General features: G+C 40.3%; 1 protein-coding gene across 1 annotated transcript in view; it reads right to left on the bottom strand.

Annotated features, from left to right (window-relative positions):
• TDRD7 (tudor domain containing 7) overlaps positions 1-19995 on the bottom strand; it is a 95080-nt gene extending 75085 nt beyond the window's left edge. Inside the window, exon 1 of the mRNA XM_059925122.1 lies at positions 19849-19995. The gene's annotated coding sequence lies outside the window, so the exon portion shown is untranslated. The remainder of the gene's footprint in view (positions 1-19848) is intronic.
• Positions 19996-20531: the final 536 nt, after the last annotated feature.

Here is a 20531-nt window from a genome sequence, read left to right as displayed (position 1 = left end):
AGTAATATTACCAAGGATAAAGAGGGACATTACAGGGACTTCCCTGGTGGTGCAGTGGTTAAGAATCTGCCTGCCAATGTAGGGGACATGGGTTCGATCCCTGGTCTGGGAAGATCCCACATGCCACGGAGCAACTAAGCCCATGCACCACAACTATTGAGCCTGTGCTCTAGAGCTCGCCCGTGAGCCACAACTACTGAGCCCACGTGCCACAACTACTGAAGCCCACATGCCTAGAGCCCGTGCTCTGCAACAAAAGCAGCCACCACAATGAGAAGCATGTGCACTGCAATGAATAGTAGCCCCACTCTCAGCAACTAGAGAAACCCGCACGCAGCACTGAAGACCCAAGGCAGCCAAAAATAAATAAACAAAATATAAATAAATTTTAAAAAAAGAGGGACATTACATAATAATTAAGGAATTAATTAATCAGGAAGATATAACAATCCTAAGTGTGACTGCATCTAACATTAGAGTTTTAAAACACATGAATGAAAAAACAATAGAGTTATGACTGGAGACTTCAAAACTCTTTTCTCAGTAATTGGTAGAGCCAGTAAACAAAAAATTCAGTAAGGATATAGAGGAGCTGAACAACACCATCAACCAAACTGGTCTAATTGATATTTACAGAACACTCCATCCCAACATTAGCAAAATATACATTCTTTTCAAGAGCTCATGGGACACTGACCAAGATAGAATATATTCTGAGTCTGAAACCAATCCTCAACCAATTTAGAATAATTGAAATTATACAAAGCGTATTCTATGATCAGAACTAAACTAAATTGGGTATCAGTAACAGAAAGATATGTGAACAATCCCTGTGTATTTGCAAATCTAATAACATACTTCTAAATAACCAAGGGTCAAAGAGGAAAGATCCTCCAAATAACCAGAAAACATTTAAATAAATGAAAACACAGTATATAAAAAATTGCTGGATGCAGTTAAAGCAATATTTGGAGGGAAATTTACAGCATCATATGCTTACATTAGAAAAAAAGAAACATTCCAAATCAATGATCTAATCTGCTACCTGAAGAAAAAAAGAGAGCAAATTATACCAAAAGGAAGCAGATGAAAGGAATTAATAAAGATGAGAGCAAAATCAGTACTGGAATGGTGAAACAGATAAGTAATTAAATAGAAAAAAAGTAAAGGAAAAATATCATGAAACCAAAACTAGTTCTTGAAAACTTCAATAAAATTGATAACTTCCAAGTAGATTAATCAAGGGGAAAAAAAGAGAAGACACAAATTACTAATAATGCGATTGAAAAGCGGACCATAAATACAGATCCTTACATATTGTTTAATGTCTACAATCCATACAATTGTAGACATTAAAAAGAGAATATTATGAACAATTCATGCCAATAAATCTGGTAACTTGGATGAAATGGACGAATTCACTGAAAGACAATTTCCAAAGCTCACTCAAGAAGAAACAGATAACCTTAATATCCTTAAGAATATTAGAGAAATTAAATTTGTAGTTAGAAACCTTCACACAAGGAAAACTCAAACCCAGATGGCTTTACTGGAAAATTCTACCAAACACTTCAGAAGGAATTAATACCACTTCTACACAAACTCTTCCAGAAAGTAGAGAGGAAGGGAACACTTCTGAACTCACTTTATGAGGTGAACATTATGCTGATACCAAAACCAAAGACATTATAAGAAAAGTACAGACCAATATCCCTCATGAACATAAGTGAAAAAAATCCTAACAAAATATTAGTAAGTCGAATCCAACAATATGTAAGAGAAATAACACACCATGATTAACTATGGTTTACTCTAGGAATGCAAGGTTGGTTCAACACTCATAAGTCAATCAATGTAACTGACTATCAACAGACTAAAGGAGAAAAACCACATGATATCAATAGGTGAAGAAAAGACATTTGACAAAGTTAAAAATCATTTATTTTAATAACTCTCAGAAAATAAGAATAGACGTGAACCTCCTTAAACTGATAAAGAGTATCTGTGAAAAACCCTCAGCTAACATCACATGTAATAGTGAAAGAATGAATGCTTTCTGCTTAAGAATGGGAACAGGGTAAGAATGTCCATTCTCTTCACTCCTATTCATTACCACACTAGAGGTCCTAGCTGGTGCAATCAGACTGATTTCAAAACTTACCATAACAGTATATTAGTCGAAATAGTGTGGCATTGACAAAAGGACAGTCACATCAATGGAACAGAATATATAGACCAGAAATAGACCCACACATAAATGGTCAACTGATTTTTGACAAAGATAGCAAGGAATTCAATGGAGAAAGTTCAACAAACAGTGCTGGAACACTATTCATCCATACACAAAAAATGAATCTCATACCAGACACAAAAATTAAATCGAAATGAATCATTTAGGTCCTAAATGACAAAGTTAATACTGTAAAATTTCTAGAGAAAACAGGAATAAATCTTTGTGACCTTGGGATAGGCAAAGAACTTTTAGAGCCATGATGAAAAAACCCAACAAATTGGATCTCATCAAAATTTAAAACTTCTGCTCTTCTAAAGGCTGTTAAGAAAATGTAACTTCCTGGATTTGGCTGAAAATGTAGTCAGTACTGCATCACAGTTCCACTTCTCCTACTTCTGCTTCCCTCACCCTTCTTACCACAGGTGTTAATACCAAGGACACTCCCTAATAAAATTCCTGATAAGCTCTTCCTCAATGAATGCTTCCTGGGGAATCCCACCTGGAACACACACCTCACAGTCACATTCTTTAAGATGTTTGTTTTTATCATCTCTACTTTTTCAGCTCAAACTCACTCTGTAACTTTCTGCAAGGTCTTTTCAACATTTAACACCCTATTAAAAATTCCTCCCAGGAAAATCATACATGACCTTTTTATTATTAATACCCAGGATACCTTAGGACTATCCAGATCTTTTAAAATTACCCAGAATTGTTCTCCCTTTTCTCCTTTTTATTTTTCATTTCTTGAGCATTATTTTGTTTATTTATTTGGGGATTGACATGTACTACTACTATATTTAAAATAGATAAACACCAAGGACCTACTGTATGGCACAGGGAACTCTGCTCAATATTCCATAATAACCTAAATGGGAAAAGAATTTGAAAAAGAATACATACATGTATATGTGTAACTGAATCACTTTGCTGTACACCTGAAACTAACACAACATGTTAGTCAACTATACTCTGACATAAAATAAAAATTAAAAATAAATAGGGGCTTCCCTGGTGGCACAGTGGTTGAGAATCTGCCTGCTAATGCAGGGGACACGGGTTCGAGCCCTGGTCTGGGAAGATTCCACATGCCGCAGAGCAACTAGGCCCGTGAGCCACAATTACTGAGCCTGCACATCTGGAGCCTGTGCTCCGCAACAAGAGAGGCCACGATAGTGAGAGGCCCCGCGCACCGCAATGAAGAGTGGCCCCCGCTCGCTGCAACTAGAGAAAGCCCTCGCACAGAAACGAAGACCCAACACAGCCAAAAATAAATATAAAATAAATAAATAAATAAAAGATTACTATTAAAAAAATAAAATAAAATAAATGTACCCAAAAAAAAAGAAAAAAAAAAAAAGAAAATGAAAAGACAAGCCACAGACTAAGAGAAAATATTTTCATAGCATACCTGGTAAAGGACTGGTAGCTATAATATAAAAACAATACTCACCAGTAGTTCAACCCTTTTTATTGATAAGTAGTAGTCCACTGCATGGATATACCACAATTTGTTTATCCATTCAAATGTTGATAGACACGTGGGGTGCTTCCAGCTTTGGGGTATTAAAAATAAAGCTGCTTTCCACTATGGAAAACAGTATTGAGGTTCCTCAGAAAACTAAAAATAGAGTTACCATATGATCCAGAAATCCCACTCCTGGGCATATACCCAGACAAAACTATAATTCAAAAAGATACATGCACCCCTATGTTCATACCAGTACTATTCACAATAGCCAAGACATGGAAACAACCTAAATGTCCATTGACAGATGAATGGATAAAGAAGATGTGGTACATACATAAAATGGAATACTACTCAGCCATAAAAAAGAACGAAATAATGCCATTTGCAGCAACATGGATGCAACTAGAGATGATCATACTAGGTGAAGTAAGTCAGAAAGAGAAAGACAAATACCATACGATATCACTTACATGTGGAATCTAAAATATGGCTCAAATGAACCTATCTACCAAACAGAAAAAAACTCACAGACATAGAGAACAGACTTGTGGTTGCCAAGGGGGAGGAAAGGAGAGAGAGGGATGGACTGGGAGTTTGTGGTTAGTAGATGCAAACTATGACATTTAGAATGGATAAACAACAAGGTCCTACTGTATAGCACAGGGAACCATATCCAATCTCCTGGGATAAACCATAATGGAAAAGAATATAAAAAAAAGAATGTATATATGTGTATAACTGAGTCACTTTGCTGTCCAGCAGAAATTAGTACAACATTCTAAATCAACTATACTTCAATAAAAAATAAATGAAGCTGCTTTGCAAAGATATATATTTTTCTTTCTCGTGTAAATTCTGAGAATTGGACTTTCTGAAGATTTAATACCCATAACATCTATGGAAGGAAAGTATTATTCTCATTCTGTAAATGAGAAAACCAAAGCTCAGAGATGTTAAATAACCAACATATCACAGGATGTATGGAAGCCAGGATTTTAGTCCTGGTCTGTTTGATGCCAAAGCCCACATTCTTTCTATCACATTACCCTGACTGGTACTGAAAAAAATAAAAGACAAAACCCTGAAGAATTAACAACAGGAGACAAGACAATCAAGAAAGTCAGTAAAGTAAACTGAAGAGAAGAAAAAAAACAGTCCTGTGAAATGAACAGTAGACTCAGCCTACTCACAGGTGTGGTATGGATCCCAAGTCAACGAGACAACCGGAGACAGGCACTCTAAATACTAAAAATTCATGGCAGAGAAAGACAACAGCTATAGAGTCTGAGCACCTGCATTACTCCTGATGTCCACCTACATTTTGAGTATGCTGGTGAGAAGGAAAGAGAGGCTGGCTTTGGGACCTATATTTCAAGGTTGTCAGATGTTAAATCTGAAGTATGAACTTTGGCTCTTAAATGGTAAACTCCTGATTACAAGAGAAATGCTTTGATTTACAATGGTTCATGATTCAAAGATCATTGAACTTTGAGTATACAGTTATTTCCTCAAGTAAGCAAAACCACAAAGCGAGCGGGCTGGCCAAGTTTTAATTTGCAAGAGGAGAAACTAAAGGATCACTTGCTAACTTCCTAGTGCCAAGCCGCCTCAACTTTGTCTCTTTGACCTCCACCTTTCCTACCTAGCTATCTACTCTCTTCTTTCCTTCAAACCCAATCCCTCCCATCTACTCATCTAGAGTTCCTCTGAGTAAAACTGGCCTTTGCCTCTTTGTATATCTGCATATCTAAGTGGGCCGTGACTATGAATTATATACACATTATGTGTAGGTATAAAGTCAGGTGGTCAGTGCCCATGTGGGAATATACCCTCTTGGGTGTGAGCAGTGTACCAGGATCAAACTAGACTATTTAGCATATCTGGCTCCTCCCTAGTCAGAACAACTTTAAATTCCCCTGCCACAGTTTCAGTATGAAGGACATACCCATCACCTTCTCTACTGCCTCCTCCTTCCCTTGTTTTTGGAAAGAGCATCTGTTCCATTGTTACCTTCCCACTGTGGTCTACTTTTCCCCAGCTACTTAGCGGGTAGACAGCAACCACTAATTTATGGGGGGGAAAAAATCTCTAATAAATGCATTCTATTCAATAATGGAAATCCTATGACTAAAATATAACAGAACTCCAATATGATACTGGCTTGAAATGACAGTTCTAACCCCATCTTAGAAGCTAACCAGAGGCTTGTTCCACAGGTCGCCCTATATGAAAGACTCCTGCTCCCTCCATCCTAAGGAGAGCAATTTCAGGCCACTTTCTCTGAAATGTTCCCCTCTATCTTCCTTATTTCAGTTCTGAAACAGGTGTCATCAGGGATCTCCCAAACACAGCACTTAACACATTTTGGGGAGGGAGAAGGTCATACACCCACATATACAGCTTGTCTAATTGCCACAGAATATAGTAAAAGCTGTAAGGCTTTGCCCAGTGCTTGCTTCCTTAATCCCACCCTCTTCGAACGTGTCTTCTTCTTTGGGGACCTAGACTCTGCCAAGATACAGTAGTCTTATGGCCTCTATCCTGATTATCCTATCCTCCTGCCCCAAGACTATCAGATAGGCTTCATGCAGATAAAAGGTATGTATTTACAGTGAGCAACTGACGATAATGTTAAATAAATAAAAAAACAGTGCTAATCTGTGTGGCACACAAGTGCTCATCCTTATTTTTCACTTTTCTCACCCTCCCTAACCTCATGTTTGCCTATCTTCGTTTCTTGGCAACTGTTATACTAATTTTTCTAAGTTACACTTCCCAACCTGACCTGAGAAATGCTTTGGAAGCCAGGATTTTAGTCCTGGTCTGTTTGATGACCTGAGAGACGCTCCTGCCACACACATAACCTCCTAGTTTCACTCTCTTTAATGCACATATTATCATAGTTAAAATCCACAGTTACGACCAAGGAAGTTCAATGTTTCTTTCAAGAGTAAAGCTACTGACGACTAGTAGATGATACACTGATTCTGACTTTATTTGGGGGAGAGATGGGGGATTGCAGAAGGCTGTGCACACACCTCCTCTTCCTGCTTGTGTTCCCCAAGTTCAATACCACTACCCAAAGAGCACTTATTTTCCTGGGACAAATCCCTTCTTCCCAGCCTTCTTCTTATCTGTAAGATGAAGGGATTTGGTCTTAGTGGTTCTCCACCGCCCCCTCCCCCCACCACTAAGTGACACATGAAGATGGACAGGCTCAGTTCACGGTTCCCCCACTCCTCACCACCTGCACGGTGATCACCCTAGTCCACACCAACCACATTTCTTGCCTGGACTGAGGCAACTGCCTCCGTGCTGGTCTCTCTGCTTCCACTTCACCGATAATCTATTCTTCACATCACAGCCAGAGTGATCCTTTTAAATCATAAATCCCATCACATCATTCCTCTGCTCAAAACCCTCCAAGGGCTTCCTGTCTTACTTAGACTAAAGGCCAAAGTCTTCAGAGGGGCCAAAAGGGCCCTACACAATCTGCACCCATCCCACTTCTCTGACCTCAACTCCTCCTCCCCTTTTCTCTCACTCACTCCACTCCACACTGCTTTTCTTTCTGCACTTGCCAGTCCCTCTGCCCCAGGGTCGACACAGCTCATTGCCTCACCTCCTTCAGGTATTTGCTCAAATGTCACCTTCTCAGTACAGCCTTCCCTGGTCACCCTATTCAAAACCAGAACGGTTATGCCAGCTGCCCAGTACTCCCTTTACCCTTCCCCTGCCTTATTTCACTCCGTAGCACTTATGCCATCCAATATTCTTCTTTATTTTACTGTCTCCCTGACTTGAATGTAAGCTCCATGAAAGCAGGGATTTCAGTGGGTTTTGTTCACTGCTGAATCCCTAGTGCCCAGCCCACAACGAGAGCTCAATACATATTGAGTGAATGAATGAGAAATTCTCCATATAACTAACACCACTCCTTTTCTCTCCTACTCACTAAAATAAGTGTATTGCATGTGAGCAGTTAAAGGAATAATCTTAAATTTAAGTTATTAAAAATTATTTGCAAATTTTAATGATTGTTGTAAACTGACTGAGACAGCCAATTATGTCACCAAGCTGTGATTGAGATCCATCACACAGTTTACTTCTGGGCCTTTCCACTCTGAGCCAGAGTTCTCAATGAGCAGGCTCAGGTCTGGGCCATAGCGTTACTGCAAAATGTCCACATACCCCAATGTGTAAGCAAGCACTGCTTGAACACTGGTAAGTGTCTCATACTTACATGTATTCCTGTTTTTCAAACAGTGTGCAGATACTGTTGAGAGTCACAAACATGAATTGATATTGAATTTACAACAGTTTTTGGTAGTTATATATTTTATCAACCAAAGGATATTAGAAGTACAACTAATCATGTGTGAAGTTTCACAAAGTTCTTTTAAAAATTAAAAAAAAGAACCTGATACTTGAGGAGACTGGGAAGCAATGTTTGACCACATGGCTACAATCTGAATTAAGCATCCCTCTCCCTCCCCTTTTTTAAGTATGCTATTTTCATGGAATACTATAATTCTCTATTTGTATACAACTTTTTGGAGGGAAGGGCAGTCCCCGGACTATAGGACTGAGGATCTCAAAGATGGTGAGAAACAGATAAGTGCGGTAAAACCTGGAAGGGTAAATGTGGTTGTACATCTTGTTCAGATGTACGTCTTGTTCTCATGTTTGTCAATTTCTTCCAGTCCAGTTTGCAATTCCAACATTAGCAATATCACTTCAGGCACTGAACAAAAAGAACGTTACAACTAAAGCTTAAAAAACTTATTATTTTCTAATCTACTATATTGCTATAGAATGCTCTAAATTTTGTTAATTCCTTGGTTATCATGGCATTTTTTGAGGTTTTCTGAAGGTGGCAATTATACTCAAGAACTTTTGGAAACAGTATGCATATAAGAATACTTTCTTCTAACTATACGAATCAAGTTTATCTTGGATATCATACACTAGAAGCACAAAAGGAAGCTTATCATGGGAATTTCAACTATTAGTGAAGTGCCTCAATGGCAACTCCTCCAAAGTAGCTTCCAAATTTCTTTTTTTTTTTTTTAACATCTTTATTGGAGTATAATTGCTTTACAGTGTTGTGTTAGTTTCTGCTGTATAACAAAGTGAATCAGCTATATGCAAATGTATATCCCCATATCCTCTCCCTCTTGCCTCTCTCTCCCACCCTCCTTATCCCACCCCTCTAGGTGGTCGTAAAGCACCGAGCTGATCTCCCTGTGCCATGCAGCTGCTTTCCCACTAGCTATCTATCTTACATTTGGTAGTGTATATATGTCAATGCTACTCTCTCACTTCGTCCCAGCTTCCCCTTCCCCTTCCCCGTGTCCTCAAGTCCATTCTCTACGTCTGTGTCTTTATTCCTGTCCTGACCCTAGGTTCATCAGAACCTTTTTTTTTTTTTTTTTAGATTCCATTATATATGGCTTAGCATATGGTATTTGTTTTTCTCTTTCTGACTTATTTCACTCTGTATGACAGACTCTAGGTCCATCCACCTCACTACAAATAACTCAATTTTGTTTCTTTTTATGGCTGATTAATATTCCATTGTATATATGTGCCACATCTTTATCCATTCATCTGTCGATGGACACTTAGGTTGCTTCCATGTCCTGGCTATTGTAAATAGTGCTGCAACGAACCCTGTGGTACAGGACTCTTTTTGAATTATGGTTTTCTCAGGGTATATGCCCAGTAGTGGGATTGCTGGGTCATATGGTAGTTCTATATTTATTTTTTTTAAGGAACCTCCATACTGTTCTCCACAGTGGCTGCATCAATTTACATTCCCACCAACAGTGCAAGAGGGTTCCCTTTTCTCCACATTCTCTCCAGCATTTATTGTTTGTAGATTTTTTGATGATGTGTGGCTCCCAAATTTCTTAAGTTGCCATTTTGCTCTTTCAACTTTCCTACTTATTTCTACTCTCTAAAAGTGTTGTGATAAATACAATTTAGAGTTTAAGAGAATTCAAATTCGTACTTTTATTTTGAGAATGTTATGTTAAGCCCTGGTGACCGTAAGTTAGGTGAGGTTGGGAGAAATAAGGTTGGTTATCTCTTTAAACTCAGGTTAAAATTCTTAAGGGTTTCCCTAGATAATAAAGGGGATGCTTGAGCTGAATAAGAATCCTCTGCTTGAGCAGAGTAAAGTGGAGGTGAGTCTGGGGAATTATTTAATCAGAGTATTTTAATCTCAAAAACTGACCAAGGTCAGCAAGCAAAGACCCCAGTCAAGGAGGAAGAAACTGGCCACAAGGATCACAACAGATTGCACTTGACTTTCATGTCCTTCCTCTCACTCTTTTTCTCCTCCTTTCCTTGCCTCTCTTTCTGAATGACAAGTGTCAAAAATAGAGTTATATGTGCTTACCACAATACTTGGCATTTGGTAGTTACATTTTCCTAGAAACATGGTATGGATGGCAAACTACCTATGAATACCTGCATTACATTGCTAAGAATGCAATAATACAGACATTGGTGTACTGGAGAAATTTTTAGTACAGCATCAAAGTTGAAATATTAGCGTTTTCCCAGGTTTTCTTACTTGCCTCATTAACATACTTGACCTGGCAAGCTTAGTAAGAAAGCCACCAGATCTCCTCCAAGATTTCTCACTTAACTAGCAGGCAAAAGCCTCTTAACTGCCATGTCCCACAATGTCCCTGGACATTGTAAAACAGCACAGGACAGGACAGTGGGCTTGACCTCAGAGTAGGGAGCCGAGAGAGAAGCGCGGAATGCTAGTAGGCACCTTCACACCATCTCCTCCAAACTGTTTAGTTTAAAAATGAGGAAACTGAGGTCCAGGGTAATTATTCCAGGCCTCACATATTTTTATGGCCAGACCCACAACAAGAACCCAGGTCTTGAAAAACCACAGTTACAGAAAGATAGAGAAGATGAAAAGGCAGAGGGCTATGTACCAGATGAAGGAACAAGAAAAAACCCCAGAAAAACAACTAAATGAAGTGGAGATAGGCAACCTTCCAGAAAAAGAATTCAGAATAATGATAGTGAAGATGATCCAGGACCTTGGAATAAGAATGGAGGCAAAGATTGAGAAGATGCAAGAAATGATTAACAAAGACCTAGAAGAATTAAAGAACAAACAAACAGAGATGACCAATACAATAACTGAAATGAAAACTACACTAGAAGGAATCAATAGCAGAATAACTGAGGCAGAAGAACGGATAAGTGACCTGGAAGACAGAATGATGGAATTCACTGCTGCGGAACAGACTAAAGAAAAAAGAATGAAAAGAAATGAAGACAGCCTAAGAGACCTCTGGGACAACATTAAACGCAACAACATTCGCATTATAGGGGTCCCAGAAGGAGAAGAGAGAGAGAAAGGACCAGAGAAAATATTTGAAGAGATTATAGTCGAAAACTTCCCTAACATGGGAAAGGAAATAGCCACCCAAGTCCAGGAAGCGCAGAGAGTCCCATACAGGATAAACCCAAGGAGAAACACGCCGAGACACATAGTAATCAAAGTGGCAAAAATTAAAGACAAAGAAAAATTATTGAAAGCAGCAAGGGAAAAACGACAAATAACATACAAGGGAACTCCCATAAGGTTAACAGCTGATTTCTCAGCAGAAACTCTGCAAGCCAGAAGGGAGTGGCATGATATACTTAAAGTGATGAAAGGGAAGAACCTACAACCAAGATTACTCTACCCGGCAAGGATCTCATTTAGATTTGATGGAGAAATCAAAAGCTTTACAGACAAGCAAAAGCTAAGAGAATTCAGCACCACCAAACCAGCTCTACAACAAATGCTAAAGGAACTTCTCTAAGTGGGAAACACAAGAGAAGAAAAGGACCTACAAAAACAAACCCAAACCAATTAAGAAAATGGTCATAGGGACATACATATCGATAATTACCTTAAACGTGAATGGTTTAAATGCCCCAACCAAAAGACATAGACTGGCTGAATGGATACAAAAACAGGACCCATATATATGCTGTCTACAAGAGACCCACTTTAGACCTAGGGACACATACAGACTGAAAGTGAGGGGATGGAAAAAGATATTCCATGCAAATGGAAATCAAAAGAAAGCTGGAGTAGCTATACTCATATCAGATAAAATAGACTTTAAAATAAAGAATGTTACAAGAGACAAGGAAGGACACTACATAATGATCCAGGGATCAATCCAAGAAGAAGATATAACAATTATAAATATATATGCACCCAACATAGGAGCACCTCAATACATAAGGCAACTGCTAACAGCTATAAAAGAGGAAATCGACAGTAACACAATAATAGTGGGGGACTTTAACACCTCACTTACACCAATGGACAGATCATCCAAAATGAAAATAAATAAGGAAACAGAAGCTTTAAATGACACAATAGACCAGATAGATTTAATTGATATATATCGGACATTCCATCCAAAAACAGCAGATTACACGTTCTTCTCAAGTGCGCACGGAACATTCTCCAAGATAGATCACATCTTGGGTCACAAATCAAGCCTCAGTAAATTTAAGAAAATTGAAATCATATCAAGCATCTTTTCTGACCACAACGCTATGAGATTAGAAATGAATTACAGGGAAAAAAACGTAAAAAGGACAAACACATGGAGGCTAAACAATACGTTACTAAATAACCAAGAGATCACTGAAGAAATCAAAGAGGAAATCAAAAAATACCTAGAGACAAATGACAATGAAAACACGACGACCCAAAACCTATGGGATGCAGCAAAAGCAGTTCTAAGAGGGAAGTTTATAGCTATACAAGCCTACCTAAAGAAACAAGAAAAAGCTCAAGTAAACAATCTAACCTTGCACTTAAAGAAACTAGAGAAAGAAGAACAAACAAAACCCAAAGTTAGCAGAAGGAAAGAAATCATAAAGATCAGAGCAGAAATAAATGAAATAGAAACAAAGAAAACAATAGCAAAGATCAATAAAACTAAAAGTTGGTTCTTTGAGAAGATAAACAAAATTGATAAGCCATTAGCCAGACTCATCAAGAAAAAGAGGGAGAGGACTCAAATCAATAAAATCAGAAATGAAAAAGGAGACGTTACAACAGACACCGCAGAAATACAAAGCATCCTAAGAGACTACTACAAGCAACTTTATGCCAATAAAATGGACAACCTGGAAGAAATGGACAAATTCTTAGAAAGGTATAACCTTCCAAGACTGAACCAGGAAGAAATAGAAAATATGAACAGACCAATCACAAGTAATGAAATTGAAACTGTGATTAAAAATCTTCCAACAAACAAAAGTCCAGGACCAGATGGCTTCACAGGTGAATTCTATCAAACATTTAGAGAAGAGCTAACACCCATCCTTCTCAAACTCTTCCAAAAAATTGCAGAGGAAGGAACACTCCCAAACTCATTCTATGAGGCCACCATCACCCTGATACCAAAACCAGACAAAGACACTACAAAAAAAGAAAATTACAGACCAATATCACTGATGAATATAGATGCAAAAATCCTCAACAAAATACTAGCAAACAGGATCCAACAACACATTAAAAGGATCATACACCACGATCAAGTGGGATTTATCCCAGGGATGCAAGGATTCTTCAATATACGCAAATCAATCAATGTGATACACCATATTAACAAATTGAAGAAGAAAAACCATATGATCATCTCAATAGATGCAGAAAAAGCTTTTGACAAAATTCAACACCCATTTCTGATAAAAACTCTCCAGAAAGTGGGCATAGAGGGAACCTACCTCAACATAATAAAGGCCATATATGACAAACCCACAGCAAACATCATTCTCAATGGTGAAAAACTGAAAGCATTTCCTCTAAGATCAGGAACGAGACAAGGATGTCCACTCTCACCACTATTATTCAACATAGTTTTGGAAGTCCTAGCCACGGCAATCAGAGAAGAAAAAGAAATAAAAGGAATACAAATTGGAAAAGAAGAAGTAAAACTGTCACTGTTTGCGGATGACATGATACTATACACAGAGAATCCTAAAACTGCCACCAGAAAACTGCTAGAGCTAATTAATGAATATGGTAAAGTTGCAGGATACAAAATTAATGCACAGAAATCTCTTGCATTCCTATACACTAATGATGAAAAATCTGAAAGAGAAATTATGGAAACACTCCCATTTACCATTGCAACAAAAAGAATAAAATACCTAGGAATAAACCTACCTAGGGAGACAAAAGACCTGTATGCAGAAAACTATAAGACACTGATGAAAGAAATTAAAGATGATACCAACAGATGGAGAGATATACCATGTTCTTGGATTGGAAGAATCAACATTGTGAAAATGAGTATACTACCCAAAGCAATCTACAGATTCAATGCAATCCCTATCAAATTACCAATGGCATTTTTTACGGAGCTAGAACAAATCATCTTAAAATTTGTATGGAGACACAAAAGACCCCGAATAGGCAAAGCAGTCTTGAGGCAAAAAAATGGAGCTGGAGGAATCAGACTCCCTGACTTCAGACTATACTACAAAGCTACAGTAATTAAGACAATATGGTACTGGCACAAAAACAGAAACATAGATCAATGGAACAAGATAGAAAGCCCAGACATTAACCCACGCACCTATGGTCAACTAATCTATGACAAAGGAGGCAAAGATATACAATGGAGAAAAGACAGTCTCTTCAATAAGTGGTGCTGGGAAAACTGGACAGCTACATGTAAAAGAATGAAATTAGAATACTCCCTAACACCATACACAAAAATAAACTCAAAATGGATTAGAGACCTAAATATAAGACCGGACACTATAAAACTCTTAGAGGAAAACATAGGAAGAACACTCTTTGACATAAATCACAGCAAGATCTTTTTTGATCCACCTCCTAGAGTAATGGAAATAAAAACAAAAATAAACAAGTGGGACCTAATGAAACTTCAAAGCTTTTGCACAGCAAAGGAAACCATAAACAAGACGAAAAGACAACCCTCAGAATGGGAGAAAATATTTGCAAATGAATCAACGGACAAAGGATTAATCTCCAAAATATATAAACAGCTCATTCAGCTCAATATCAAAGAAACAAACACCCCAATCCAAAAATGGGCAGAAGACCTAAATAGACATTTCTCCAAAGAAGACATACAGATGGCCACGAAGCACATGAAAAGATGCTCAACATCACTAATTATTAGAGAAATGCAAATCAAAACTACAATGAGGTATCACCTCACTCCTGTTAGAATGGGCATCATCAGAAAATCTACAAACAACAAATGCTGGAGAGGGTGTGGTGAAAAGGGAACCCTCTTGCACTGTTGGTGGGAATGTAAATTGATACAGCCACTATGGAGAACAATATGGAGGTTCCTTAAAAAACTAAAAATAGAATTACCATATGACCCAGCAATCCCACTACTGGGCATATACCCAGAGAAAACCGTAATTCAAAAAGACACATGCACCCGAATGTTCATTGCAGCACTATTTACAATAGCCAGGTCATGGAAGCAACCTAAATGCCCATCAACAGACGAATGGATAAAGAAGATGTGGTACATATATACAATGGAATATTACTCAGCCATAAAAAGGAACGAAATTGAGTCATTTGTTGAGACGTGGATGGATCTAGAGACTGTCATACAGAGTGAAGTAAGTCAGAAAGAGAAAAACAAATATCGTATATTAATGCATGTATGCGGAACCTAGAAAAATGGTACAGATGAGCCAGTTTGCAGGGCAGAAGTTGAGACACAGATGTGGAGAATGGACATATGGACACCAAGGGGGGAAAACTGCGGTGGGGTGGGGATGGTGGTGTGCTGAATTGGGCGATTGGGATTGACATGTATACACTGATGTGTATAAAACTGATGCCTAATAAGAACCTGCAGTATAAAACAACAAACAAAACAACTAATACTAAACTTTCATTGGGTTATTTGTATGGAAACATGTTAATATAAATGTTTCAGACATTACATGAAATTTCTAAAAATCTTATATTTGTATTTGTATGGAAATATGTATGGAAATATGTTAATATAAATGTTTCAGACATTACATGAAATTTCTAAAAAAAAAAAAAAAAAAAAAAAGAACCCAGGTCTTCTGGCTCCCAAAAATGGGGCATCCTTTCAGACAGCTGCTCCAAACGTACAGAGTTGGCTTCTGAAAGTAAATTTGACTTGGGGAATACGGAGAACAACCCTGGGGCATATTTAGTGATTAGCCCTTAAAGTGGCATGAAATGGGGATCTGCCACATTCTGATTTAAGGGTGTGGCACCCAAATCCAAAATACTTGCCAACTGCTGCAAAAATTCAATCCTTTTATACTGTTCCTTTTCTATTTTGCTATACAATTAATCTTGAGTACCCCGAAACGCTAACAATGTGCAAGAAGTAGGGCAAGGATTAGGGGAAAGTAATGACAACCTTTAGGAAAGCAAGGTTTAAACAATGTAAATAGCCTAAAATAATTCTCACTTTCAAAACTGTATTTGTAAATTCACAACTTTTCTCTCTAATACACCTAAAAATGGTCCCAGGAGAGTCTTATTCTGAAGAAGCAGGTTTTGGTGTCCTCTGGATACCTGCCTTTACCATTAGTTGATCCTCCCTGGCTCAATCGTTTGCATGCGATCTGCTTCCTGTAGATGCAGTTTCCTCAGTCCTGCTGCCCAAAGACCTTTAGCCAAGCTGGTGTCACTCCCGTATATGCTCTCTCCTCTCAGTTCCTCTTTTCTCAACTATTTCCAACTGTACTATTTGGCTCATTTTTCTCATTGCATTTTTTTTGTGTCATAAATTTGACTTGAAGAGTGGCACTAAACCCACAAATAAATCTGAAGAATCGTTAGGGTAAACTGAAATCACCAAGCAATCTCTCTTACCTTCTTCAGTCAGCTACTCAATTTTTAGTATCTCCTTAGGGCACATACTTCTGGTAAACGGCTGCCTTCTTCCATGAAGACACTATTTTAGCAACAAGCCAGGCCCTTAAAATTCAGAATGTCTGTGCATCATCTAGTCTATCCCAAACCCCTTATTACAAATCAATAAACTGAGCCTAAGAGAGGGAAGGTTTTTGTCTAAGACTCTTCCAAGGTGATTTCTCATCTTGCAACAGTTTAACATGCTATCTTTTATTTCCAATTATAGTCTATTTATTACCACCTTAATTACTCCTTTATCAACTCTTTTTAAAAAGATAGTTGGGACTTCCCTGGTGGCGCAGTGGTTAAGAATCCGCCTGCCAATGCAGGGGACACGGGTTCGATCCCTGGTCCGCGAAGATCCCACAGGCTGCGGAGCAACTAAGCCCGTGCGCCACAACTGCTGAGCCTGTGCTCTAGAGCCTGTGAGCCACTACTGAGCCCAAGTGTCACAACTACTGAAGCCTGCGTGCCTAGAGCCCGTGCTCCGCAACACGAGAAGCCACTGCAATGAGAAGCCTGTGCACCACAACGAAGAGTAGCTCCCGCTCACCGCAACTAGAGAAAGCCTGCGTGCAGCCAAAAATAAAATTAATTTTAAAAAATCCTGTTTAAAAAAAAAAAAAAAGAAAGATAGTAATTAATGCCCTCAGGTGGTGATATACTCCCTCAGGGTATATTTAGAGAGCAGTTTTCTTTTTGTAATTATTGCAATTTCAACCTCCAAATTATCCATGCATTACTAATTACATAGTATGAATAAATAAAGGCTTTCCATAAATCTACATACTGGAGAAAGCTCTGAGATCATAAGTGGCTTAGTTAGGAGTTTGGGTCTTAATCCCAATTCTGCTTCTCATTAGCTATGACCCTTTGAACAAGTCACTTCAGGTCGCTTTTTTCATACGGAAGATGAGGAGGATGGGCTAGATCCATGGTTCTCAACTTTCCCTGGAGTCCTTCAAGTGCTGAAATGGGGGTCCAAAGATCTAACGGAAATCATGGGTTTGCTTCCTCCTGACAAAGCTGCATAGCTAAAATATCGAGTTTGCTTTGGGGTCACACTGAGTATCTTGTGCCGATCAGAAGCTCTAACTGCCATATATCCTCACACACATCTTCAGCTCAAAATGACAAATTATCAATACTTTCAGCTTGTTTGAAAGACAACATTTTAAAAAAATTGGCCTAATGAGGAAATATTGAAAAGAATGAAGCTTTCAAAAGCATAAGGGTGGGAACAGAGGGAGGAGAAAGTCAGTTTTGCATAAGGAAAAACCAATTCACATAAATATGAAATTAGATTTCACTCCAAGCACCAAGGAACTTCTGTCTTTTCTGTATTTATGTGTTGACCCCGAAAGTGCCCAGAGGCAAAACACTCACTCTACGTCAAATCTCAGTTCTTAGAAATAGCACTTGATCAAACACAGAGTAGGCGCTTAGAGTTGGATTATAAAGTATTTTTCCTTTACGTTCATATTAGGTCTCCAACTAGATTATATTGCACAGAGAACTTCTGAGAGGTTCTTCAAGGAGTTTAAATCTCTTGGTACAAAATACAATAGTTCATTCAGCCACGTTCAGCCAGTTCACTTAAAAGGGCATTAGCAGGGATTACATTTCATTTCCAATCTACAGGGACTGAAATCCGAAGGAACCACCAACTGCTGCTTCAGAGTTCACTGTGTTTAACTAGCAAAGAGGGGGGCTGTGGGCTGGCAAAGGGCCCTGGACTGGGGCACAGGAGACGTGGGTTCTAATCCAGCTGACCCCAGAGCAATTCCCTACCCCTGGCACGGTCCTGTGCATGTAACTAATGCTCCATGAATATCAGTTGAATGGAACTGCAAAAATCTCCACCATGTGCCAATTTATATTATATAGAGCACTTAAAGATGTGTCCCTGCATCCAAGAAACTAAACCCAATTATGTAAAATATGGGAAGTTTGGTGGAAGAAAGAGAGTCAACACTTCTTGACTATTGTTATGAGCCAAAGGAATTACAGTAGTTATCTCACAAAAGCCTTGCAGAGTAAGTTATATATTTCCAATTGATAAAGAGAAAACCAGGCTCAAAGAAAGTATGTAATTTGTTCAAGATCACACAATTAGCAAGTGGAGAAGCCCAGGTTCCAACCCAAATCTGCAAAGCCCACGCTATTTGCAGTATGCAACACCTATACATCAAAGCAGCTGGGACTTGGGTCTAGTTCCACCTCTGTCTTTAAGTTGTTGTATATCACTAGGCAGGGCACTTTTCTGCAGTTTTTCCACCTGCACGAAAGGGGCGAGGGGGGGGGGGGTGAAGGATAGGGATGGAGGGATGACTCAGGTCAGTGGTGTTTTTGTTTTGTAGAGTGGCTTTCATAATCCTTTTGGGCCAAGACTTTTTCTAATATAGCTATTTCCCTTTCCGGTTCTTTGAAATTGTTTGGGAGTGAGTGGTGCCCTTGGTTATGTATGGAAATGTATTGTACCTACTCACTCAAGGGGATCGGAGCAGAACAGTTGTGCCGGCTCCACGCCCCCTCCCATTAAATTGAGGTTGAGAACCTGACCCTATTGGGGAACACGGTGAAAGTTAAGATAACTCACTCATGGATTCATATTTCCCTCCTAACTTGGAGCTCTGTACCCACCCGGGGCTCAGGTGCTCACGGTTTGAGAGAAACGGATAGTATTTGTGTCCTGCACTGCTCCAGCGGCCTGGAGGGGCGGGTCTGTAAAGAGAGGAACTTAAAAGCTCACGGTGTGGGAGTTCAAACAGCCAGGGGGCTCGGATATCCCTTGCTCCGGGCGGGCAGCTGGCGCCCGCCCGCCGGTACCGGGAACCACTTCCTGGTCAGCACCTCCCACCCCTGTCCACACACCCGCCCTCCCCCTGCTGCACTGCCCCCACTGCACTGTTTCCCAGGCGGCAGGGGTCCGTCCGACTCCCAGGTGAACCCCAGACGGTCCCATCAGAGATTTAAAACACAACGCTCTGGAACCCCAACTCCCCTGGCGCCCAGACCACTTTCCGGGGTGGGGACCAGGGCATCCTCTGCGGCTGCAGGGAAGAGGCCCCGGGTCCGTTCGAGTCCCGCTCGGGCCACTGTCCCGCTTAGTCACCCAGGTGCGCCGCGCCCGCCCGAAACCTCGTCCGACCTCGCCTGGCACCTGTCGTTCCCGCAGCCAGCAGGACCTGCGCTCACCTCGTTCTGCGGGCCCGCAGTCCGTCCCCGCGCCTCTGGGCCCGGCTCCCACCACTGTCTCCGCCAGGGCTACAGCCGCGGCCGCCGCCCACTTTCGGTTTCCCCACACGGCTGAAGCAGCCGCCGCGGCTCGGTAATCACCTCAAACCCCCGCCCCGCCCTGCTCGGCCCCGCCCCACTCCGCCCCGCCCCAAGAGCAGACCGGCCTCGGCTCTGCGCACGCGCGGGCACCCCGGCGGCGTCGGCCCACGCCGGCGTCCGCGCGTGGGAAGGGAAACCGACGCCGCCTAGCGGTTTCTGCGCGTGCCCACGCACTGGCCGACGGCGGAAGGCGACTGCGGGGCGGGAGCAGGAGCGCCTCCTCGTGGACAACGCAAGGACCGGCGGGCCGGGAAGGTGCCGGCCGCAGCCGTCGTTATTAGCACTTATGCGCTCCTGCTATTGCGTTTCACTCGTCAGAAGTTTCATTCAGTTCTTGCTTATTCTTTTCTTCAATTCTGGGGCAGTTACTTTTTATTCTCCTAGATACCCACCTGGTCCGCTCATTTCCTTTAGGTCTGTTCTCAAGCGTCACCCTTGGGAGGAGGGTGGCCACAATCTCAAAAATGTCAGTCTCCTTCCCTGACATTCCCTGTCCCCCTTCTCAGCTTTCTCTCTCCTTGGCACCTGTCTAGCACACTATA

Source organism: Balaenoptera ricei, chromosome 6 (assembly GCF_028023285.1).
Source record: "Balaenoptera ricei isolate mBalRic1 chromosome 6, mBalRic1.hap2, whole genome shotgun sequence".
Classification (NCBI taxonomy): Eukaryota; Metazoa; Chordata; class Mammalia; order Artiodactyla; family Balaenopteridae; genus Balaenoptera; species Balaenoptera ricei.
Note: the sequence above shows the minus strand (reverse complement) of the source record. Positions and strands in the feature narration are given on the sequence as shown.